Genomic DNA, 16,292 nt, shown 5'->3' on the forward strand with positions numbered 1-16,292 from the left:
CACTATCCCTCCCCTACCCGCACTCCCAAATCCAAAGGGGTGTGGAAAAGGAGGAGGAGCAGCAATCCTTTCACGTGATATACTGGAGCGGTTTTGATTCCCACATCCTCACCGGTGCAATCTTTCAGCCAGGAGGCACCAAACTGTTAGCGACGGAGACGCAGCTGTAGGTGATTCCCACTACCCTCCTACCCCCACTCTAGGCATATTTTAGAGGTGGCAGTAGCGGTTGTAAGATGTGAGGCTTGCCTGGGGCGCACTTTTCCGGCGCCGCTCCCTTTTCGGAGCTTGGGAGACCTAGAGGCCTTTTTTTTTTTTTTTTTTTTTTTTTTTTTTTTTTTTTTTTTTTTTTTTTTTTGCAGTGGCTGGAGAGGGTTTCCAAGAAAAGCTGGAGCAGCGAACAGGCATGAGAGAAAAGGGCAGGCAGAGTTTTTCACCTGCCACCTGACCTGCCACCAGGGCGAGAGTCTGTTGCCCACTGGGGCGTGCGTGACTCACGAGGGGCGCCAGGGCCTGCGTCCTGCGGTGCAGTTTGGCCAAGGCAAGGTAAGGCTGCAGTAAGGCTGCTCCGAAGTAAAGTCATAAAGAAGGACGAGGCTAGGAAGCAGGCGACTTAAGAGAGTCTGGTTACGGAGCCAAGAGGCAGAACTTGCCATTCTAGTGAAGGGGCCAAGTGATTTAGGAATCTTCTTTAAGCTCTGCCCGTCCAGTTCCCCCTAAAGTCCACGAGAGCTCCGCTCAACTCTTAGAAATCTTCCCTGGGTGGGGAAGCATCCTCTTTGTCTGGGACAGGGAGTGAAGGAAACACGTGAAGTTGCTCTGGCCGCTTTTCTGGAAACGGTCTTCCCTACTCCTCCTCCAGCTGTGCTGGTCTTTGAGCAGCCTCTATTGTCACCTGGAAAGCTCCAGCCTACGTTCTCTGGAGCCCAGCTCGCCATTTCTCCCTGGACCGTGAAGCCTAGAGCTCCAGCCATGGAACTGCACGCATGAGTCCTGCTGGACGTCGTCAGCTGTTTTGCAAGACTCAGGTAATGCTACTGGCTGCAGTCAACAGGGACTCTACTTCTCCTACAGCCCTGGTCTCTGCGCCTGGAAATGCTCGCTAGTTTCCTTTCTCTCCCTTTATCCCTTTCAGAAAGTTTAGGGACCAGAGCTTCCAAGGCCAGGGACTCCTTGAAGAGGAGGAGTTCATGCCGCCTTCCAGGTACCGATTAGCTGGTGCATTGCATTTCAGCGGCAAGATCTTGGTCGCCTCAGTGGCTGGCGCACGGGTTCTGTAGTCTGGAAGTCACTTTTTCCCACTAGGCTCTTCCCTCTGATTCGGACATTTTTTTGCTCATGGCCAGGAAAGCAACCGCCGCTGGGATGGGGATCAAGGCGGCTTTGGGCAGAGCACCGAGGGGTTCCCCAGCAATGTGCTCTCGCTCCTCGGGATTACCAGCGACCACCAGCCAAGGGACTAACTCTGGCGATCTGAGGCTATTTCTGTTTACCTGCCCTTCGAACCTGAAGGGACCCCAGCGCAAACCCTGGTATGCCCCGGCTGCTCTCCCCACAGGAATCCCTGCTGCCCTTTGAGCTGTTTTCTCCACTTGAGTGGCATTTCTGAACCATAGCTCAGGGGAGAGGACCGGCCCGCGTCTAGTTGCAATTCAGACTCCTAGGGAAGGAACCCCAGATAGGGAGAAGAGGGAAGGCTAATGCATGTGACCAGCCTTGCCTGCCACTCTCGGTCCGGGACTGGAGCCACCAGCCTGATTTGTCACTATCAGGCATTTAAGAAAAATGCTTTGGCAAAGAGACCTGGCAGAGGAAACGTGTGTTATAATAATTTTATGTTTCAGGGGTTTTTCCTGATTCCTGCAGCCACTCTCCCTCCCCCATTTCTGTGACCCAATAACTTAGGGGAGATATATTAGTAAATAGGTATTTAAGATTTCCTCCAGGCCATGCACAAAAGTTGTGGCGGGGCTGACGTGCTGGAAAAGTACTCTACTGAAAGCTACTCTGGAGCCTACCATGGTTTTTTTTTTTTGTTTTTTTGTTTTTTCCTGGTGGGGGGAATCTGTTCAGGAATAATTAGCCTCCATCACTACATTCAACCTCACCTTCTGTAGACTTCCAAGAAGAAAGTCTTTTCTCTCTTTCTGACTAGGCGGAACCAAGTTGTAGATTATTAAACAAGAGCCAAGGGAGGGGAGTTGGATGGGAGTCAGACCTCAAGAAACGAAGGAGGGAGGGAGGAAAAGACAAGTCCCTGAGGTCTTGCAAATTCTGCAGGCACTACTGCTCAGGAAGGCTACTCCAGTTGCAGGGACCTTGGGAGGGAAGGAGTTAAGTGTCCAAGACAGGTGTGGGAGACCGGGGACCATCTCCCACTGTTACCCAAGACCTTCCCTCGCTTACCCTCTGAAACAGCTCTCCGAGCAGTGTTAGGAGCGATAGTGCTGGTATGGTGTAGTGCTCCTGGCCTCTTTGCCAAAAGGGTCCCAGGCACTTTGGCTTTGGCGGGTCTTGCCATTCAAAGCCTGTTTCCCAGCTCTCCTTGCTTCCCTGCAAAGGAATTAGAGAACTACCCTGCAGTTTAGGGAGAATGAAATTCCCAGGTATACCAGAGCTCAGGCTTCAAGTGCCTAAGTGCACCCATTCCATTCTTTCTACTCTTCCTCTGCTGAGCAACCCCTGCTATGGGGCCACTACTACCCGACAGCTCCGTGGCTGGACCATTTGCAGTGGCTCCAGCTTTAATCCTGCTCACCGTGTGAGCTCTTCAATTTGGGGCTGCCTTGTGGCTAGACAGCCTGCAGTCACTGGTAGTAGAAGCAGATGATTTAAACGGAAAACATTTAAATGTGGGTAAAAGGCTGTAAGGCACCAAAGCCTTCTTGTTCTGGGACTCTAGCCCCAGCTGGTTGAAAGGAGGAACAAGCAGCAACCTAAGCTGCCTGTGACTGCTTCTGCCAATTAGGTGAAGGAAAGGCCCTCAGAGCAGTAGGGTTGGGGGTTTAAAGTGGCTTTGATGGCCTCTGCTGCCCTCACTGATTTCTGAGTGGGCTCAACACAGGTTGAACAATCAGGCCATTTTCAATTTCCAAGAGGGTCCTACTGCTAAGATCTCTTTATGTAGGAGCTAAAGGCACTGGCCAGGCATGGGCTGTGGCTTTAACATGTAAAATCGAGTCTGAGTCTTGATTTCCCATTCATTTCCTGAGAGAAGGTTCTCCAATTTAGTAGAACTTGTTTGCTGGTATGGTGATATAGTCCATACAAGCTTATGCCACTTGCCGGGGTGAACTGATAGTGTGGCTAGCTGTGGAATAGCCAAAATTACCTACCTGGCATGTCTCCATAGGTACAAAACCATTGAAGAATTATTTAGTTTTAAGAAGAGGTACTCTAAAGCATTCAACCTTATACAAGTGATGAGTAATGAAGTGACTGTTCCAGTTTTTTTAAAATGATAATCTTCACTATATCCAAATGTTGGCTTGTATAGTTTATTGAAGTGTTTCAGGAAAAAACTTGCTATTTGAGAAGGAAAAAGGCTTGGAAGTGAAATGAGTTAAAATATGGTTGAAATGATCATATACTTTGGTAAAACAGAGTTGTGCATTCACATCTGTTCCTTAAATGAAGTAATCACTGTATGGCGTTTGATGGCCTGAGTAGATTCTATGGCAGGTTGTTATAGTCCAGTGAAACTTAAAGGAGAAAAATATATTCTCTGACTTGTACTTGGATATTTCCAAAGGGCTAATAGAAGAAGAATGCACATATTGCCTTCTTCATTTGAAAAGTATTATAAGCTACTTGATTAAAATGCACTATAACCAAGTGGAAGAAATAAAAAAAAAATCCCATTTCAACTGTTTTGTAATAAGATATAAAAGTAAGAAAAAAGTCACTAGCAAACCTCAAAGTGTGGGCTAACAGGGCTTTTCATGGTTGGTTTCTAGCTGTAGCCAGCAGCCCATACCTCTTAACCCCTGAGGTTTGTCTCTTCAGCCTATATCAGGAAATCATGATCAGAGCCAGCATGGTGGAGAAAGATAAATAAATGTCAAATGTGCAATGTGTGCCTTAATTATTCTGAGCTAGGACATGAAAATAAGCCTTTTATTAAGTTTAGACTCTGAGCTATCAGTGCCAAGGGATTTGCCAACGTAAACCATGCCTGGCCAATATACAGCCTGATGAAAGTGACTGCGTGGGTCTGACTAGGAAAGCCACCAAGAATTCAAGCACTTTTGGCTGGTTCACTTTGAGCTTGCCCCCAATGAGATTGAAGGAACTGGTGAGAATTCATTGTGGGACAGTTTCTCTCTGCCTTCCTTGGCCACAGTCATGGCTCCAAATCTTTGATCAGATAACCTAGTACATATCTTTTGTGCCAAGGAGCCTGTCTTTAGCCTTGCTTGCTTTATTTGTCCCCTTAAACCTCATCTTTTCATGTAGCTCTACTTTGTCTTTCCTCCTGAGTTCCAAAATGCTTGTTCCCTGTTTTAATTTATACCTCTATTTGGGTGTTTTACTTCTATGTAAAATTCATTCAAACATCAATTTAATACTCCCCAAGTCTTATTCATCTGTGACTCCTACATGCCTTATTCATCCCTGCCTTTTGCATCCTATCCTTTATTAAATGCCCTGAGTTCTGTCTCTGGAATAGCTTTTCTCCTTTGCATCCCTACTGTCACCACTCCCTGTCAAGTCCTCTGGATTATTCTCCTTTTCTTCCTCCTCCTCATCCTCCTTCAAGTCTTCTGGATTCTTGATTTGTCCCACTATAATTGCCTCTCCTTGTTGTCTTTCATCTGCTCGCTAATACAATCTACCTTTATGTATTAAGATAAAACTTCCTGAGGTTTATTTAGTTCTTCACTTAAAAGTGCGGGATACCTTGTGAGTGAATATTAACTAGTACAGATTATTACTGAATCTGAAAGAATTTCTAACCATTAGAGATGCCTGTTACATTAAATGGATTGCATTGTAATCCTAGGAAGTTCTCCACTACTATAGGTATGCACATAGCCTGGCCAGGCATCTGGTGAGAGTTCAAACATCAGATTTTGGAAATATAACTAGATGACCTTTGTTACTACTAACCCAGAGATTCTATCATCTTTTAAACGTCCAGAGACCCAAAGGAGGTGTTGTTTATCAGTTTGCCTGATGAAATTATGCCTTTAAACATTATCACTATGGCTGTGGGTTTTTTGTTTTTTATTAAATTTATTTTATTTTATTTTTTATTCAGTTACAATTGTCTGCATTTTCTCCCCATCCCTCCTTTAGCTGGAACTATGGCTGTGTTTTAGAGTCTTCTCTTTTATTGTCTGTCACTATGCCTGAATAGGCTGCTTTATCCTGGCTTACTTGGGTGTGTGTCACACAACTAGGAAACATCTGAATTACTGCACACTGTTATGAAATTTTAACATTTATATCGTGCTTGTTTCGTACTTTGTTAAATGCTCTCCCCCTTTCCTTATCTTGCTTAATTTTCAAAATAATTTTTTGAGGTGGGTGATCTTTTCTTATTAAATATAATGGGAACCAAGGATCCAAATACTTAAGTGATTTCACCGTGATAATAAAGGAAAATTGGGAAACTTCATTTTGTGGATACCACAAATCTATTTATTGCTCTGAGGCCCTGAGTTCAGGTGACAGTAATCTAAAGCAACTTCATTCTCTTTCCACTAGCTCTAATGTCAAAACCAGATTATTTGGATACAAATCTGAGGCCTTTTGAGATTTAGCCTCAGCCTACCTAGTCAGCCTTATTTTTTACTACCTTACTGCTCATATGATGATTTAGATGGAGAGGACCACTTGCCCAACATAAACTTTGTTATCCATTCTTTGTACTTTTCCTAATGCCATTCTTCTTCCTTTTTTTGGCATATTATGCTTTATTATTTCTTTTTCATATTTTACCGATCATGCTATTACAGTTGTCCCCAATTCCCCCTTCCCCCCCTCCATCCAGCAACCTCCATTTCCTCTGGGAATCACACCCTTAGTTCATGTTCATGGGTCATGCATATAAGTTCTTTGGCTACTCCATTTCCTACACTGTTCTTAACATCCTCCTGCCTATTCTGTATCTACCAATTTGTACTGCTTAATCTCTGCACCTTAACCCCCATTCTCCCACTTCCCCCTCCCAACTGGTAATCCTCCAAATGATCTCTGTATCTGTACACCTGATAGGTTGCTTATCTCCATTGTGTTTAGTTCTTTTTCTGGAGTTCTGTTCTGTTCTTTCATTTGGGCCATATTTCTTTGTCTCCTCATTTTGGCAGCCTCCCTGTGTTTGTTTCTATGTGTTAGATAGAGCTGCTTTGACTTCCTGTCTTAGTAGCATGGCCTATTGTAGAAAAGTACACCCCTTAGTTGGATTCGGTGGTGCCTTAGGTAATTGCTAGAGCAGGGCAACTCATATGAACCAGGTTGATGGGACCTCAGATATGATGCCACAGCTCTGTGTGTGTAAGGGCCCAGAGAAGGAACAATGGTCACTGCCTGGCCTCTGGAGTTTTGTCTGGGAGGAAGCTTTACCCCTGCACTCGACCTGATGCTAGACACTTCAGTTTCTCCCTGAATGCCATTGGTGCCCTTCAAGCTGCTAGCCTGGTAGTGGAATCCAGAGGGAGTGAGTCTGAGTAAGTCCTAAGTTCATTGATAACACTTTAAAAGGGGATGCCTGAAAATCCAGCAGTTTCTTCTGATACCCCTACTACTGGATTTTACAGCCAGAAGTTATGGGAACTTATCTTCCTGGCACTGGAACCCTGGAGTGGGTGGTTTGGTGTGAGACTGGGATCCCTCACTCCCAAGATATCCCTCTCAGTTTTTATCCACCACATGTGGGTGTGGGACCAGCCTGTTCTGCATCTCTGTGTCTCAGCATCTCCACCCTCCTGCCCATCTGAATGAATGTGACTTCTTTAATTCCTTGGTTGTCAGTCTTCCATGCAGCTTGATTTTCTGACAGTTCTGGGTGATAGTTGTTTTGTAATTTAGTTGTAATTTTTGCTGTGGTTTTGTCAGGAGGTGAGCCATGTTTACTTATGCCTGCATCTTCCATGCTTTATTATTTCAAGAAAGGTAAAAATGCAACAATGGGCTTGTCCAACCACATGAGGCACAAGTAAGGCTGCAGGGGGGCAGGGCACCAAGTCTAAGACTGCCACTGCTGACAGGCTGAGGTGATGCCAGCGAAGTGTCTGCCCTGCTGAGGGCTGCCAGTTTCTAGTGCACAGCATGCCAGCTTGGCCCACCAGGGCCAGGGAGCAATCCCACAAACCCCACAGCTGTACCTGCGTCCTGGCTTGCAGGCATGATGAAGGCCCCACATCTCTCACTCCCGCCCCACATCTCTCACTCTCAGCATGGCCTACTTATAGCATTCTTTTAACCTAGAGTATTTCCTTCCTCCCCCTCATATCTCTACTTCTCTGCCTGTTGAACCAGCTGAAGTGCCACCTCTTCCATGACTCTCCCTAATTTCTCTCTCATTTTCCATAGCCAATAGAATTTCTCCCTTTTTGGAACCCTTCTAACAGTTTGTTAATTCCTGTTTTATGTTACTTCCTTGTTCTGAAACTATTATTATCATTTGCTTATCACTATATCTTTCCTACCAAAGATGAAACTTTTTGAAAGCTGTCTTATTGTCTTATTGTGGAGTGCCATGTATACAGTGGACACCTATTACATATTTGCTTAATTGAGTTGCCATTGAAATCTCAGCGCTAGTCTTAGCATTTTTCTGGAAATCCCTATCTAAATGATAGTTTCAGGTTTAATTGGAAATTGCCTAATCTATTATTGGTCAATAATGCTATGAAGCAAGATAACAGGGTGGTGATATTTCTAATAGTTATGTTCTAGAAGTGTGCTGTCCATTAAACATATGGTTGTATAAATTTAAATTGGTTCATAATTACATAACATTAAAAATTCAGTTCTGCAGTCACACTAGCCACATTTCAAGTGCTCAGTGGCCACATGTGGCTAACAATTACTGTATTGGAAAGTGCAGCTTTAGAATATTCCCATTATCATAGAATGTTCTATCGAACAGCACTGTTATGCAGCAATGGTTCTCCCCATTTATTTTCACCTAGAAACATATTCATGAAAGCAAGTCCTTTCATAAGTTTATGCACAGTTATTTACAGTCACCAGAGCCATAGTGCTGCCACTTTCTTCCCTCTCAGAACATAAATCAGTTAGTGATATTATAGGAATAATTTTGACTCCCTTTGAGGAGAAAATAAGGTATTTATATCACATCAAACACCAAAATAAATTCCAGATAAAATTCTGAAGAAGAATCATAAAGAACTTGCCCTTCTATATATAAATTGTACTAGAAATTATACTGAAATACTGTGGTACTTGTGCAAGGACAGACAGATCAATGCAACATAACATAGTTCAAAGAAATAAACTCAAATATATTATGTATATTTTGAATTTTAAGATTTGATAAAGAGACAATGTAAACTCATGGGTTGAGGGAAAGGTTGGGTTTTTCAATAAATGTGGTTAGGACAAAAGGTTCTAGTCATTTCAGGGGAAATTTAATAAACTATATTATCCTTACTATTTAAGTCAAAGTTAATTCTAGCTGGATCAAATAATTAAATGTAAAGATTAAATTATAATTTATTAAGAATTTTATATTATTTTAAAATTTATATATTTCATTTTACTTTAATGTATTCAAAATTATAATATTTTTAAAGTTTTGAGATCAAGGAGAGTTTTCTTTTTTCTTTTTTTTAAGTATATTTTACTAATTATGCTATTACATTTTTCCTAATATTTTTCTCCCATTTCTCCCCCCTCCACTTTGTAAACCCCGGCCCTCCAGCATTCCGCTCCCCTTAGTTCATGTCCATGGGTTGTACATATAAGTTCTTTGGTTTCTCTGTTCACTATACTATTCTTAATCTCCCCTCGATTATTTTATGCCTACCCATTATGAATCTTATTCACAATAACTTCCCCCACCAATCTTCTCCTCCCACTCCCCTCTGAAAACCCTCCATGTGATCTCCATTTCTCTGGGTCTATTCCTGTTCTAGTTGATTGCTTAGTTTTACTTTTTGTTATTATTATGCTTTTTGTCAGTTGTTGATAGTTATGAGTATGTTGTCAATTTACTGTTTATAGTGGGTTTTTTTTATTGTTGTTCAAGTACAGTTTTCTGTCTTTTCTCCCCATCCCTCGCCACCACCCTAGCCATCCCCACCTTCTTCCCCTGTTTCCACCTCCCACTTGTTATTGTCCATCTATCCTTTATAATTTTTCTATAAACCCTTCACCCTTTCCCCCAGTATCCCCTCCCTTCTCCCCTCTGGTCTCTGTAGCCTGTTCTCAATTTCAATGTCTTTGGTTATATTTAGCTTGCATGCTTGTTTTGTTGATTTGGTTCCAGTTAAAGGTGAGATCATACGACATTTGTCTTTCACTGCATGGCTTATTTCATTTAGCATAATGCTCTTCAGTTCCATCCATGCTGTCACAAAGGGTAGGAGCTCCTTCTTTCTCTCTACTGCATAGTATTCCATTGTGTAAATGTACCATAGTTCTTTCATCCACTCATTGACTGATGGGCACTTAGGTTGCTTCCAGCACTTGGATATTGTAAATTGTGCTGCTGTGAACATTGGGATGCATAGGTTCTTTTGGATTGGTGTTTCACAGTTCTTAGGATATAATCCCAGCAGTGGAATTGCCGGGTCAAAAGGCAGTTCCATTTTTAGTTTTCTGAGGAAATTCCATACTGTTTTCCACAGTGGCCTCACCAGTCTGCATTCCCACCAACAGTGCAGTAGGGTTCCCTTTTCTCCGCATCCTCTCCAACATTTGTTTGTGGATTTGTTTATGCTGGCCACTCTGACTGGTGTGAGATGGTACCTCATTGTGGTTTTAATTTGCATCTCTCTCACGGCTAGTGATGCTGAGCATCTTTTCATATGTCTCTGGGCCCTCTGTATCTGCTCCTTGGAAAAGTGTCTGTTCAAGCCTTTTGCCCATGTTTTAATTGGGTTATTTGTCTTCCTGGAGTGGAGTCATGTGATTTCTTTATATAATTTAGAGAGCAAACCCTTGTCTGAGGTATCATTGGCAAATATGTTTTCCCATATAGTTGATTCTCTTTTCATTTTAATGCTGTTTTCTCTAGGCATGCAGAAGCTTTTTATTTTGATTAGGTTCCATTTGTTTATTCTTTCCTTTATGTACCTTGGTTTAGGGGACATATCAGTGAAGGTATTGCTGCGTGGAATGTCTCAGATTTTCCTGCAAATGTCTTCCTCAAGGACTTTTATGGTGTTCCAATTTATATTTAAGTCTTTTATCTACCTTGAATTTATTTTTGTGTGTGGTGTAAGTTGGTGATCGAGTTTCATTTTTTTGCATGTATCTGTCGAGATCTCCCAACAACATTTGTTGAAGAGGCTATTTTTACTCCATTTTATGCTTCTTCCCCCTTTGTCAAATATTAATTGACCATAGAGACTTGAGTTTATTTTTGGACTCTCTCTTCTGTTCCATTGGTCTATGTGTCTGTTATTATGCCAGTACCAGACTATTTTGATTACAGTGGCCTTGTAATACAGTTTGATATCAGGTATTGTGATCCCTCCTACTTTGTTCTTCTTTCTCAAAATTGCTGTGGCTATTTGGGGCCATATAATGTTCTATATAAATTTCTGAACTGTTTGTTCTATATCTGTGAAATATGTCATAGGTACTTTAATAGGGATTGCATTGAATCTATAAATCACTTTGGGTAATATGGATATTTTCACGATGTTAATTCTTACAGTCTATAAGCACGGTACATGCTTCCATTTGCTTGTGTCTTCTGTAATTTCTTTCTTCAGTGTTGTATCATTTCATGAATACATGTCTTTTGTCTCCTTGGTTAGGTTTATTCCTAGGTACTTTATTTTTCTAGTTGCTATATTAAACAGGATTTTTTTTCCCTGATTTCTGATATTTCATTGTTGGTGTACAAAATTGCCTTTGATTTCTGCATATTGACTTTGTATTACGCTGTTTTTCCAAATACATTTATTTAGTCGAGTAGTATTTTGGTGGAGTCTATAGGGTTTTCTATGTACATTATCAGAAATCTGCAAACAATGAGAGTTTTACGTCCTCCTTTCCAATTTGGATGCCTTTTAATTCTGTTTCTTGTCTGATTTCTGTGGCTAAGAATTCCCATACTGTGTTGAATTGTAGTGGTGAAAATGGGCATCCTTGTCTTGTTCCTGATCTTAGTGGGAAAGCTCTAAGCTTTTGCCCATTGAGTATGATGTTGAGTATAGGTCTCTGCTATATGGCCTTTATTATGTTGAGGAATGCTCCTTCTACTCCCACTTTGCTGAGTGTTTTTTTCATAAATGGGTGTTGTATCTTATCAAATCCTTTTTCAATATCTATTGACATGATCATGTGATTTTTGTCTTTGCTGTTGTTGATGTGATGTATTATGTTTATTGATTTGTGAATATTGTACCATCCTTGCATCCCTGGGATGAATCCCACTTCGTCATGGTGTATGATCTTTTAATGTATTGCTAAATGCACTTTGCCAATATTTTGTTGAGAACTTTAGTGTCTATGTTGATCAGAGATTTTGGTCTGAAGTTTTCTTTCTTCGTTGTGTCTGCATCTGGTTTTGGGATTAGGATGATGTTTGCTTCATAAAACGAGTTTGGGAGCCATCCATTTTCGTGCATTTTTGGAAATAATCTGTGGAGGATGCGGGTTAGCTCTCCTTTAAATGCTTTGTACAATTCTCATGTGAAACCCTCTGGTCCAGGGCTTTTGTTTGTTGGAAGCTTTTTGATACTGCTTCAGTTTTGTCAGCTGTTGTTGGTCTGTTTAGGCTTTCTGCTTCTTCCTCATTGAGTTTTGGAAGATTATATTTTTCTAGAAATTTGTCCATTTCACCTAGGTTTTCAAATTTCTTGGCATACATTTCTTCAAAGTAATTTGTTATAATCCTTTGCATTTCTGTGGTATCAGTTGTAATTTGTCCTGTTTCATTTCTGATTGTGTTTATTTGGGTCCTCTCTCTTTTTTTCTTGATGAGCCTGCTTAAAGGCTTGTCAATTTTGTTTATCTTTTCAAAGAACCAGCTCCTGGATTTATTGATCCTAAGAATTGTGCTTTTCATCTCTATGTCATTTAACTGTGCTCTGATGTTGGTTATTTCCTTCCTTCTACTTGCTCTGGACTGTCTTTGTTGTTGTTCGAGTTCTTGTAGGTGTAGTGTTAGGTTGTTTCTTTGAAATGTTTTTATCTTTTTTATGTAGGTCTGTATCGCTATGAACTTTCCTGTCAGGACTGCCTTTGCTGTGTCCCATAGGTTTAGATTGTTGTGAGTTCATTTTCATTTGTGTCCAGAAACTTTTTGATTTTTTCCCTAATCTTATTCTTGACCCATTCATTGTTTCATAGCATGCTGTTAAATCTCCATGAGGTTAAGTGTTTGGTGGATTTTTCCTTGAGGTTGGTTTCTAGTTTCAATCCCTTGTGGATGGAGAAACTGCTTGATATAATTTACATTTTTTTGAATTTGTTGAGGCTTATTTTGTGTCCTATCATGTGGTCCATCTTTGAAAATATTCCATGTTTGTTTGAAAAGAATGTATTTTTGACTCTGGTATGAAAGGATCTGTATATATCAGTTAAGTTCATTTGATCTAGGGTATTGTTCAATGCCACACTATCTTCGTTGATATTTTGTTTGGAATCTCTGTCCATTTTTCACAGTGGGGTGTTGAAATCCCCTACTATAATTGTGTTGCTGTCAGTGTCTTTCTTGTGTTCCTCCCAGATTTTCTTTATGTATTTGGGTGTTCGTATGTAGGGTGCATATACATTTACAATGTTTATGTCTTCTTGGTGGATTTTTCCATTGTGTATTAGAAGTGACCTTCTGGGTTTCTTTCTATGGCTCTTTCTTTGAAGTGTTTTTTTTTTCTGATATGAGTATTGCTACCCTAGCTTTTTTTCCCCCCTATCCATTTGGTTGGAATATTTGTTTTCAGCCCTTCACTCTTAGTCTGTGTAGGTCTTTTGTCCAGAAGTGGGTCTCTTGTAGGCAGCATTTGTGTGGGTCATGATTTCTTATCCATTTAGTATTCTATGTCTTTTGATTGGAACATTTAATCTGTTTACGTTTAAGGTTATTATTCATAGGTACTTATTCATTGCCATTTTTTTGTACCTGTGTTCCTCTCTCACTCTTTTTCTCCCTTTTCTTAAAGCAGTTCCTTAAGTATCTCTTGCAGACCTGGTTTGGTGGAGGTGTATTCTTTTAGAGTTATTTTGTCTGGGATGATCCTTATTTGGCCTTCCATTTTAATTGAGAGTCTTAATGGATAGAGTAGTCTCGGTTGCCATTCTCTAGTTCTCATTTCTTGGAATATTTCTTGCCATTCTTTTCTGGCTTTAAGCGTTTGCATTAAGAAGTCTGCTGCTGGTCTATTGGGGCTCCCTTGTGTGTTACTTCCTGTTTCTCCCTTACTGCCTTTAACATTCTCTCTTTGAATTTTTCTGTTTTAATTATGATATGTCTTGAAGTGGGCCTCTTTGGGCAGCTCTTGATTGCGACTCTGTGTTTCCTAGAGTTGTGTGACTTTTTCTCTCATCAAATTTGAGATATTTTCCATCATTAGTTTTTCAAACAGGTTTTCTATTCCTTGATCTTCTTCCTCTCCTTCTGGTATGCCTATTATACAGATATTATGTTTCATATTGTCTTGTAGCTCCCTTATCACCTGTTCATTCTTTTGAGTCTCACTTTCTTTTCTTGCTCATTCTGGGTGCTTTTTTCTACCTTGTCCTCTAGCTCATTGGTTCATTCCTATGCTCTATCCACCCTGTTTGTAATTTCTTCTAGTGTGTTTTTTATTTCTGAGATTTTATTGTTTATTTCTTCCTCGTTTCTGTTCATATTTTCTATTTCCTTTTCCATGCTGATGTAGTTCTCACTCAGTGCCTTGTAGTTGTCTGTGAGTTCCTTGAGCATGTTTATAAGCATTATTTTGAATTCTATATCTGATAGTTTGCTTACCTCCATTTCATTTATTTCTTTCAGTAGGGAGTCTTCTGTTCCTCTTGTTCTTTGTCTCCTCATTTTAGGTGACTCTTTCTTGGTTTCTGTGCTTCCTGATATTTTGCCTTAGTAGCTGTCTTTGTAGGGTGAACTTCTATGGTGGGAATTCTATGGGGTTCATTGGTGTGCTCTCTTTTATCTCTTTGCCTTTATGCTCTAGGTTTTCCCTTTCTTCTGTTTGTGTGGGTTGTCTTGTTGTACTTGGGTTTTTATCTTTTGGTGGTTCCTTTTTTGCTGGTTTTTCTCCTCCAGCAAGTATGCAGATTTTCGCAGCTCCCACTTATTCTTGTATGTGATTAGTGGATGGGGTAGGCAAAATAGATTAAGACAGTGGGAGAGTATTGATGGGATTTAAAGTACCAGCAAGTAGAGAAGAGCTTGGAGGTTCTTTGGGTAAGTATAGCGTCAACTGTGATATTTTACCCAACTAGCCACTTTTTATAAAAAGTAAATGATAGGAAAGTCTCTTTTTAGAGGGAACGATGATTGTGAGCTGAATCCAGAAAACTGAGCTCCTGTGCAAGGTTAGATGATGAGAAATAGTGACAGGAAAGGATAGAAGGTAGGCATAGTGTGACAGAGAATAGAGTTAACCACAACGATAGTAATGTTCAGGATTAAATTTAAGTGGGCTAAGATCAGGGAAGGTTGCTGTGTAATATGTATAATTGTGTGGAACAACAATTATTTATATTAGTACTGGAACAACAATTATATGACAAGAAATATATGATTTGGATAACCAGAATAGAAAGTACTTGATCAAGAGTATTGTGTGTTATTGGAACATGGGTGAAGTGAAAGAAGGAAAATTAAAATACAGTGCAAAGAGAATAAGGAAAACCAGTCTAACAATACAATTAAACAGAGAAATAAAATGAGGAAAACTAAACATAAAGAAGGAAAAAAAAATACTAATAAGGAGAACCAAGATGACGGCGTAGGTAGACACACTGCACCTCCTTGCACAACCAGAACTGACAGAAAATACAACCGCAAGGGGGTCCAACACCAAGGAAATACAAAATAAACATTAATCCAGACCGGTAGGAGGGGCGGAGACGGGCACCGGGGTGGAGAGGACTCACTGGCTGTGGCAGGACTGAGACTGGCGGAGTGTGGGACAAACGGGGCAGGCAGTCCGAGCACTAGCAGACCCTGCAACCCTACGTTTGTGCAGATAAACCGAGAGGGCCGACTCGGAGTGGTGGAGAGCGGGGCAGGCAGAGCAGTGGGTAGCACCCCGGGGCCCCACATTCGCACACAGTTAAACCAGGCAAACGGTGGGGAGCGAAGCAGACTGCGCAACCCAGGGCTCCAGCTCCGGGAAATAAAGCCTCAAACCTCTGATTGAAAGCGCCCTTGGGGGTTGGGGCAGCAGCAGGAGAGACTCCCAGCCTCACGGGAGAGGGCGTTGGAGAGACCCACAGGGGCCAAGAGTGTGCACAAGCCCACCCACTGGGGAACCAGCACCAGAGGGGCCCAGTTTGATTGTGGGTAGCGGAGTGAAAGACTGAAACCCAGAGGAGAGTGAGGCGGGCGCCATTGCTCCCTCTCAGCCCCTCCCCCACGTACAGCCTCACAGCACAGCGACCAGAGTTACCTCGCCCTGGTGAACACCTAAGGCTCTGCCCCTTAAAGTAACAGAAGCACCAAGACCAAAAAAAAAAAAAAAAATGGCCCAAATGACAGAACACTTCAAAGCTCCAGAAAAAATTCAACTAAGCGACAAAGAGATAGCCAACCTATCGGATGCACAGTTCAAAGCACTGGTTATCAATATGCTCACAGAATTGGTTGAATCTGTTCCAAAAGTAGATGAAAAAATGAAGCCTATGCTAAGTGAAACAAAGGAAAATGTACAGGGAACCAATAGTGATGGGAAGGAAACTGGGACTCAAATCAATGGTGTGGACCAGAAGGAAGAAACAAACATCCAACCAGAAAAGAATGAACAAACAAGAACTCGGAAAAATGAGGAGAGGCATAGGAACCTCCAGGACATCTCAAAACGTTCCAACATCTGAATTATAGGGGTGCCAGAAGGAGAAGAGGAAGAACAAAAAATTGAAAACTTATTTGATCAAATAATGAAGGAGAACTTCCCTAATATGGCAAAGGAAATAGACTTCGA

The 16,292-nt window shown here is 41.4% G+C and overlaps 1 protein-coding gene across 1 annotated transcript in view; it reads left to right on the forward strand.

Annotated features, from left to right (window-relative positions):
- Window positions 1-310: 310 nt before the first annotated feature.
- IL1RAPL2 (interleukin 1 receptor accessory protein like 2) overlaps window positions 311-16,292 on the forward strand; it is a 1,002,993-nt gene continuing 987,011 nt past the window's right edge. The window contains exon 1 of the mRNA XM_045188489.3: window positions 311-1,028. The gene's annotated coding sequence lies outside the window, so the exon portion shown is untranslated. The remainder of the gene's footprint in view (window positions 1,029-16,292) is intronic.

Source organism: Desmodus rotundus, chromosome X (assembly GCF_022682495.2).
Source record: "Desmodus rotundus isolate HL8 chromosome X, HLdesRot8A.1, whole genome shotgun sequence".
Taxonomy (NCBI): domain Eukaryota; kingdom Metazoa; phylum Chordata; class Mammalia; order Chiroptera; family Phyllostomidae; genus Desmodus; species Desmodus rotundus.